Source organism: Sceloporus undulatus, chromosome 3 (assembly GCF_019175285.1).
Source record: "Sceloporus undulatus isolate JIND9_A2432 ecotype Alabama chromosome 3, SceUnd_v1.1, whole genome shotgun sequence".
NCBI lineage: Eukaryota > Metazoa > Chordata > Lepidosauria > Squamata > Phrynosomatidae > Sceloporus > Sceloporus undulatus.
Genome location: NC_056524.1, coordinates 253,875,302 through 253,883,930, shown reverse-complemented (window position 1 = coordinate 253,883,930; position 8,629 = coordinate 253,875,302). Strand labels below are relative to the sequence as shown.

At 43.1% G+C, this 8,629-nt stretch overlaps 1 protein-coding gene across 7 annotated transcripts in view; it reads left to right on the top strand.

The window, feature by feature from the left end:
- Positions 1-614: 614 nt before the first annotated feature.
- The window catches only part of MECOM (MDS1 and EVI1 complex locus), a 406,876-nt gene continuing 398,861 nt past the window's right edge, over positions 615-8,629 (top strand). For 4 of the 7 annotated variants that reach the window (XM_042458924.1, XM_042458925.1, XM_042458923.1 and 1 more), the window contains exon 1: positions 616-687. The gene's annotated coding sequence lies outside the window, so the exon portion shown is untranslated. Of the gene's footprint in view, positions 688-8,629 lie in introns of all 7 variants that reach the window. The other 3 variants (XM_042458927.1, XM_042458918.1, XM_042458922.1) reach the window with 1 other exon arrangement.

Here is an 8,629-nt window from a genome sequence, read left to right as displayed (position 1 = left end):
ATGACCTAGGGGCTAAGGAACACTGATTGAATGCCATGCCACCATACGCTCACTTGTTCCTTAAGTCCCTAGTCACTGGGAGGCGCTCCTGCATTATGGCCCCCACAGAGGCCACAACACCTGCCCTATTCGCCCCCGGGTCCTGAATGACACCCAAACCAGAACTCTGTAGCCCTGGTACCACACCATGCATATCCATGGCCTATGTTGCCGAACCTAAGTTGTGACAAAACCCACAGACCCAAGCAGTGGGAGGGTGGGAGAGCCAAGCGCTGAATGGCGCCAGGGCCTTGCCGCGCAGTCTATATATAGGCTCTAGCCCCGGCCTATGATGTCGACTGGGAGACTACTCCTCCAGGGCAGCTCAGCCAATGAGCTGCCCTGGAGGACCAGATCTCCCGGTCATAGAGACCCCCTCTGCCCGTTCTAGAGCGGCACGGAGCGGAAGGGCCTCCCCTTCCGCTCTGCAAGCCAATCAGGGCGGAGGATTCACCCCAGAGGCACTCTGGAGCCTATTGCTGCCGCTCTATGCGGCAAAGCGGCTGCCCGCTGAGTCAGGCAGCTGCTTTTTGTGGAGATCATGAATATGATATAAATTATTGTCTTCTTGCTCCTTAAACTATTTAAAGTTTTTGATATCACTGAAGAAAGGATGGCACAGAAAAGATAACAATGAAGAAGAAACTGGTAACAACCCCTTTTTTTGCCAGCTAGACCAGATTATCATACTGTTAAAAATGACAGTGCACAAGTATGAATTACAAAGTACAAAATGTTCGTTATTACTGTTAAAGTCCTACATGGTTTGCGTCCAGGTTACTTACAGGAATTGCCTTCTCCTGTACAATCTGCCCTGTACGCTCAGATCCTCTGGGAAATGTTTGCTCCAACCAGCCAGGACTAGACTGGCTATGGTTTCCTGGAGGACCATTTTGTCTGCTGCTCCCAGATTGTGGTATGACCTGCCAGAAGAGATGTGACAGCTGAATTTGCTGATAGCATTTAAAAGATCATTGAAGATACATCTCTTCTGGAAGGTCTACCCAGACAATTTTACATCATGATTTTTTAACTGGTATATTTTAAAGACTGTATTATATGAGTGTATTTTAATGATTTTATAGTGTTGTATTTTAACTGTTGGTTTTATGTGTTCTCTTTTTTAAATTATGTTTTGTAATTTAATGTGTTGTACCCTATCTCAAGTCCTGATGAGAGGCAGGAAATAAATAAATAAATAAATAAATAAATAAATAAATAAATAAAATGAGTGATCTTCAGCGCAAGGGGGAATTGCAACAGGCAGTGGAGTCCCCATCCCTGGTGTCAGCCAGTGCAGGGGACTCCTGGGGGCAGCAGGGGTAGCCACAAGGGCTGATTTGCCATGGTGGTGGAGGTGTCCCCATGAGGAGGCCACTGCTGCTGTGGGAAAGTCAGGAGAGACACGCTTGGGCTTCTCCTTTGCTGTGCCAGTGGAGGTCTGCTCATGTGGAAGCCTCTGCCACCATGGCAAAGCCAGGAGGGGTGCGCTTGGCCCTCCTCACCATACAGGGGAAGAGGGGGCAACCAGGTGTCACCCCTCTTCAGAAGTGTCACCTAGTGTGGGCCACACACCTTACACTTCTGTAATGATGCCCCTGCCAACAGGGCCCCTGCTTCTGCCTATTTCATTGGAGATCACACATGGGAAGTGGTGGAAACTTCAGTCAGCTGTTTCCCAATCAGCAACAGAACTGTCAAGTATAGTGACTGCAGCCTGGGAAATGGGGATGGGGGCATGGAATGAGAGACACTATGTAGCTATGTAACTACAGTGGGGTCTCGCTATCCACAGCCTTGCCATCCGTTGCTTTAAGCCCCATTGTCCCCAGTGGTGATGTGTGCACATTGCTATGGTAGGTGCTGCACACACATCACACTGTCATTAGGGACAACAGGACTTGAGGTCCTATATTTTTTCCTATCCACAGGGTGTGTGCGTGTGTGTCCAGAATGGATCCCCTGTGGATATGAAGGTCCCATTGTACTGTGGTTTTGTAGCTACATAACTGATAGAGAATTCTGGCCATATATTTAAATTTTAGAATAATAGAAGCAGAAAGTTAGTATTAACTTGTGATAATTTCTAACTCTGAAATCTTTTCAAAAACCTTCATAATAAATTCTAGAAATTTCAGTTAAAGGATTTGAAACTATAATTGTCATCCTCAAATAAACTGACTAAAGGTCCTTGGCTATTAACTTGGGTTCCAATTAACTGCAGATCTGTTTTAAATAAAATAGCTAGTGACTTAAAAGCAAAAAAGTAATGGAGAAAGAAGATAACATTGTCTTGAACAGTAACATCAGTCTGTTGGTTTGAAGTTATCATCGCTATACATTATGGCCTGTTGATAACTGCATAATAAGTACAATACCTCAAGGATTCATCTCCAAAATCTATTTTTGTCATGTTTTGAATCAGTGGCGGGGTACAGACCGCCGCTTTGCGGCGGTCTGCCGCTGCCGCCAGTAGGTCCGCGGGGGAGCCGGAGCCTTCAGACGGCCCGACTCCCGCGCGGACCGAAAAAAGAAGCTCCAAAATGGAGCTTCTTTTACTGTCGCGTTTGCGACATAGCGAGGCACCAGGGGTGCGCTCGCTACGTCACAAGCGGCGCGACACGTCTGGACGCTGTGCGTCCAGTACGTAAAGATGGCGGCACCCGTATGAACAGGGCACCGCCATCTTGTACGTATTCAATACGTACTAGGGTTAGGGGGGTGCGGAAGCACCGCCCCTTCCTAACCCTAGTACGTATTGATGACGTACTATTTGGCGGTCTGTAAACCGCCAGTGTGTCAATTAATGCAATCTATGGTATGCCTTAGTTATATCAAAGGATGAAACTGAAAACAGTTTCTTTTTATGCTGAAAACTATGCAGCTTTTGTTGTGATGACAGAGGACAGAAGGAGGAATTGATTGTATTTATTATCAGTTCATTTGAAGGATAATTTTCAAGTTCTGGTTAATGCCTTAAATGTTGTGAGGCCAGGTTCCCTAGAGAACAATCTTGTTTTGGAATTCCCTTCCTACTCCTTAGTGTAGCCTTTAAGAAAAGTCTAAACAATTATTGTTTCTCAAGTAGGTATTTTATGTATGTCTTTCATGGCAGCTTCACATACTTCATTTCCTCAGTTCTGATTGTAGCATTTTGCTTATTTATGTAATTGTTTCCAACCTTTTTCTTTTTATAAGCCGTATTGTGGTGTTTTATCCCTGAAAAAATGGGATATCAATGGACTGAATATATAAATAGAACTTTAGGCATCTTTGTAGGCATTATAATGATGGGTAATCCATTCATGAAAGCTGCAGATGGGATCTGTGTAGCAGTGGTAAGTTCCACCTCTAACTTACTTACACACATACACATTTCCTTGTTTGAAGTACGTCTGCTATTAGAACATCAGAAATGGTCTGTAAACATCAGTTCTCAAAGGCGCTATCCAGACCGGTGCTTTGCACCGGCCTGGATTCGTGCTAGGGTTGCCCGAGGGCGGTGCCACCGCATGCCCCACAACCCTAGCATGTCACAGCGGCGTCAAAATGGCGGCACTCTGTCTACATGGGCGCCACCATTATGATGTGACAGATTATAGCGTCCACACATCGCATCATGCTTGCAACGTCATGAGTGCACCATTTGTGCACTCGGGTGTCACAAGCATGACCGCCCTTTTTGGGAGGCCTGTGTCCTGCCCAAATCTATTTAGCCAGTTAGTCATTTCTTGGTCCAAATGTAGTTTTATTCTGGAGACACCCTCCCTGTTGGTCACAGATGGCCCATTGCTTGGTAACAACTTTAAAAAGTAGGAGGGATTAAGGAAATTTATGTCGTCATGTAATTCTAGTAATTTAACTCAGAAGTCTGTGAGTAAATTGTAGAGAATCTTTTCAATGCAATGTAAAAGATGGATTTGTTACAGCATGTAGTGAAGTTGTGGAAATAACACTGGGGATTTCCTTCTGTTTCTTAGCAGAATCTGAACCCATGGACTCTTCAGGTTTCCATGCTCACCTTTCAGCCTCCACTTGCAGTTCTCACCTTTATACAAGGAAGTGATTATGCGAGTTGTGAGACTGTGAAAATGGGGCTGAAGGTGTTTTCTTTATTTTTTAGATTGCCTGAGAGGCCAATACTATACCACATTCAGCATGTTATTTAGCATTGCCATTTTGCTCTGAGAAAAAAGAAAGAAAAGAAAGCCACGCAAATGTTGATATGCACATATTAATTTCTTTAAATGTATGTAAATTGCTCATTTATTAGCATTGAGAGATGGAGCAAAGCAGCAATCTATCCCCAGATCAATCAAACAAAGCTTAGCCAGGAGGCAGGAAGAACAGAAAGCACATTTAAAACTTTTCCAAAGAAGGATGGAAAACCGCTGGAATTGGTTAGAAATCAAATGACTCAGAGAGTAACAACTTGTGTTTGAGGAAAAGAGGCCCAACAGAAAATGCTTCTTTAGAGCCCATTGGATATTTGCAGGTATAAGGGGGCCTTACTGAGTCATGGTTCATTTACAGTGTCTGTTTCCTCTCTCCAGGAATAGTTTCTAGCAGATTCAAGGAGACTCCAACCTTGTAGTTAGAATAAAGGCAGCTCTGTGAGTGAAAGATTTGTTCTGTTTAAAGAGAAAAGTGGTCAGCCATGTTTCACATCTTGTGCCTCTATTGAAGGACAACCTCCCTCTTTCAAGACATGGCAAAAGATGGACTCCTGTACAATAGGCACTGGCAAAACTGTGCAAAACTGAAAGGTCACGATAGGTTTTTTTTTAGAAGTATTAACTGCTGGGTTGCCAGGCAAATTGTGGCAATACCTTTGTTGGAAAGCACAGCTAGGACCCAAATAAAGAGCCATCACACACAAGACAGAACTGTGCACTCCTGGCTTTGCTTTCTGTGTTGCAGCAGAAATTATACTGCCAAAGAGACAAAGCATTAAAAAAAAAGACTTGGGGACTTGGGGATGGTATTACTTGGATCATGCACTCCACTACGGTTTGGTCCAATCCCCAGCTCCATCATAGCAGGAGGTTAAAAAAAAGTGGTACAGTTGTGTAGATCATGATTGAGGGCATTTATAGAAACTGTCATATCATGTGAGATTTACTGGAGCCAATCAGGGGCAGTATTCTGAATAGTAAATTGCCAGTCCAAGCTTTTCTCTTGGAGAGAAAGTGTGCATTTGTGTGGTTGAAGTATGACTTGTTGGAGGGACAGAGAAATACATGCTTCCATATGAACAGAATATGGAGAAACAGAGTGGTTCCTAGTTGGTCAAGGGGGAGGCAAGGATGCATGCTATCGCTCCATTTTTTGAACTTATATGCAGAAAATATCATAAGAAGAGTAGGTTTAGACTCAGAAAGAGGAGCAAAGTTTGTTGTTCTTGTTAACTGTGTTCGAGTTGACCTCGACTCATGGCGACCCTGTGAATGAGACATCACCAGCCCCCCATCCTCCACTGATTTACTCAGGTCCTGTGGGCTCAGGCCTGTGGTCTCCCTGATGGAGTCTATCCACCTGGCATGGGATCTTCCTCTCTTTCTACTGTCCTCCACCATCCCTAGCATCATTGTCTTTTCTAATGAGTTGTGCCTTCTTATGATGCGGCTGAAGTATGACAGCCTCAATTTAGTCATCTTGGCTTGCAGGGAGAGTTCAGGCTTGATTTGTTCTAGGACCCATTTCTTTGTCTTTTTGACCATCCATGGTATTTTCAGCACTCTTCTCCAGCATCACAACTCAAATGAATTGATTTTATTCCTATCTGCTTTCTTCACTGTCCAGCTCTCACATCTGTACATGGTAGTGGGGAATACAATGGCTTGGATGAGTCTAACATTAGTGTTCACCTGTATATCTTTACACTTTAGGATTTTGTCTAGTTCTTTCATAGCTGCCCTTCTCAATCCCATTGTTCTTCTGATTTCTTGACTGCGGTCTCTATTCTGATGAATGTTTATCCAAGGTATGGGAAATCTTTAACTATTTCAATTTCCTCATTATCTATGGCCCTATGCAGACTGGCCATTAAGGTTGGCCTGGTGGTGGAGTTGGGGTGTGGTGTCCGCATCACGCAGGCCCCAACTCCGCTCCCAGGGCACTATGATGCTGTGCACTGCTCCACACCACTCCTCTCGTGCTGCGTCCACATGATGCAGCACCAGAGGAGCAGCTTAAAGCCATGATACCATGGCTATCACACCTTTTCTAGGGCGCAAAAAGGAGCTTCTTTTTGTGGCTCCTTTTTGTGCCCTGGAAAGGATGGATTGGGACTGCGGAGTGCGGTTGCTGCAGCCCTGATCTGATGCAGTTGAAGGCGGCTACAAGCCGTCTCTTAGGGGTGGTCTAGGTTGAATTTATGTAAATATTCCATGGTCATTATTTTTGTTTTCTTTATGTTCAGCAGTAAGCCTGCCTTTGCACTTTCTCCTCGTTGTTTTCTAGATGTTTGCAGAGAGTGCTGGTGTCACAACAAATCACAGTTCCCAGAATTCCATAGCACAAAGCCATAACAGTTAAAGCAGTGAATTATTTCTGCAGTGTGGATGGCCTGCAGGTGTCATCAGAGTGTACATGGTATTGAAAGTTGAGGTTCTTGAATAGTTAGCCAGGGCAATGTGCATAAAGAGTGGAGGTGAATGGGGACAACTGGGGGAAAAAGAACAGATCCCTGAAAGCCTGATAAAGAGAGTGAATGCAGATAAAGAGATGTACTGAAAGAACAAGACACATAGAATACCATCTGGGGATAGATATCCAGGGAATAAATAACTGAATATGAGAGTATGATCAATGGTATCAAAGGTGGTAAAGAAGACAAGGAGAAGTCAAAATTGGGACCTTTGAGTACTAAGTGGTTTTAGTTAAATTGGAGTCCAGAGGGCAAAAACCAGATTAGAGAAGGTGAAGGAGAGTTAAAGGAAATAAAGAATGTTGGTTCTAGCCAGAGAGCATGAAACTCTAGTGCTTTTTTAATGTGTGTACATATGACAAATGATTTGAAAGCACACACACACACACACACATTTTCTTTAGATTCCAACCCAGTTTGTCTAGCTACATGGGTTCCATCCCCAGTTGAATGTTTCTTTTCTTGGTAATGTCTCACTATTTTCAATGGAACTTACTCCCTAGAAATTGTTCTGTTTGTGCAGAACTGCAGTGACTTACTTTCTAATTAAAATTAAGTGAGTTAAATTGGAAAACACAAATGTTTTAAACATTTGCCTCAAATATGAGATACGGGTGGCACACATACTTTTGGTATCATAAGGAATTAGTTACATCATAAGGAATCGTGACATCTGTGGCTGGCATCTTCAGAGAATACTGCCTTGGAAGTGAGTGGGGTATATATACTGTATGACCCTTGGTTGAGAGAAAGTAATTTACACGTTAATCTGTGTGTTGAATGGGAACACTGTTTTAGGGCCCGTTTTAGGGCCAGTGCAATAAACTCCTTTTTGAGGAGTTTGCCGCTGGGCGTTCCAATTGTGTCCCCGTTCTGTTCCAGAGGGCACCATTTCTGAGAATGTTTTAGAACAGTACTCAAATATGGTGCCCTCTGGAACGGAACAGGGACACAATTGGAACGCCCGGTAAAATGAGGTTCTTAGCCCCATCCCGTTCCATGTGTGCCCACTCCCGCACACGTTTTAGAACGCACTGGTCCTGTTTTAGGGCAAGTGCGATAAACTTCAAAAAGTGTCCATTTAATTGGTAATCCATTGTCTGAAGATGCCAGCCACAGATGTTGGTGAAACATCAGGAATAAACCTTTCCAGAACCTGGCCACATAACCCCCCAAAAACCCTAAAAAACCTATGGATGCCAGCTGTGAAAGCCTTTGCCTTCATATCAAAACCCATGTCCAATTTTGTACTTAATTTTTATGGATTTATTTAGCATTATATGGGCAGATAGAGACATATTATATCAATGTTATAATCTAAAAATTATAATAGGTATCATTGTCCAAAATGGCCCTAGCGTGTTTATTGATCTTATGGACTGGAGTGATATTATATATTTTAAAACGTGTTCTATTTTTAAATCATACGCTAATAGAAACATTATTTCAGTTGGCTGGACATGCACCCACACATGTCCTATATCATACACCCCAACATCTGGAAATGATCATGATATATTAGACCACAAATGGTGTAAATTTGGTACCTTTATGAGAAGCATATGATTGTTATGTGAGTCATTGTGGTTCTGCCATGCTGCCCAGGTGTGAATGGATGCACATGTACAATATTGCAAGCCCCACTGTCTGAAAATGTGAAAACAGTCATTATGTATTAATTCAAAATAGTCCCAAGACTCCTTTTCTGAGAAATGTACACAATAACCCTGGGGATCTCAGGAAGAAGTAGTGTATGTCTGTATTAAACCAACTTTGTGAAAGTGGTCTGTTTTCTGGTTAAAAAGAGGCTTGCTATTCAGTTATTGCCGTCCAATGTTTTGCCACCCAAAACAGTACTTGTTATAGGAATCTTTGCATCTCTTCTTCTTCTTCTTCTTCTTCTTCTTCTTCTTCTTCTTCTTCTTCTTCTTCTTCTTCTTG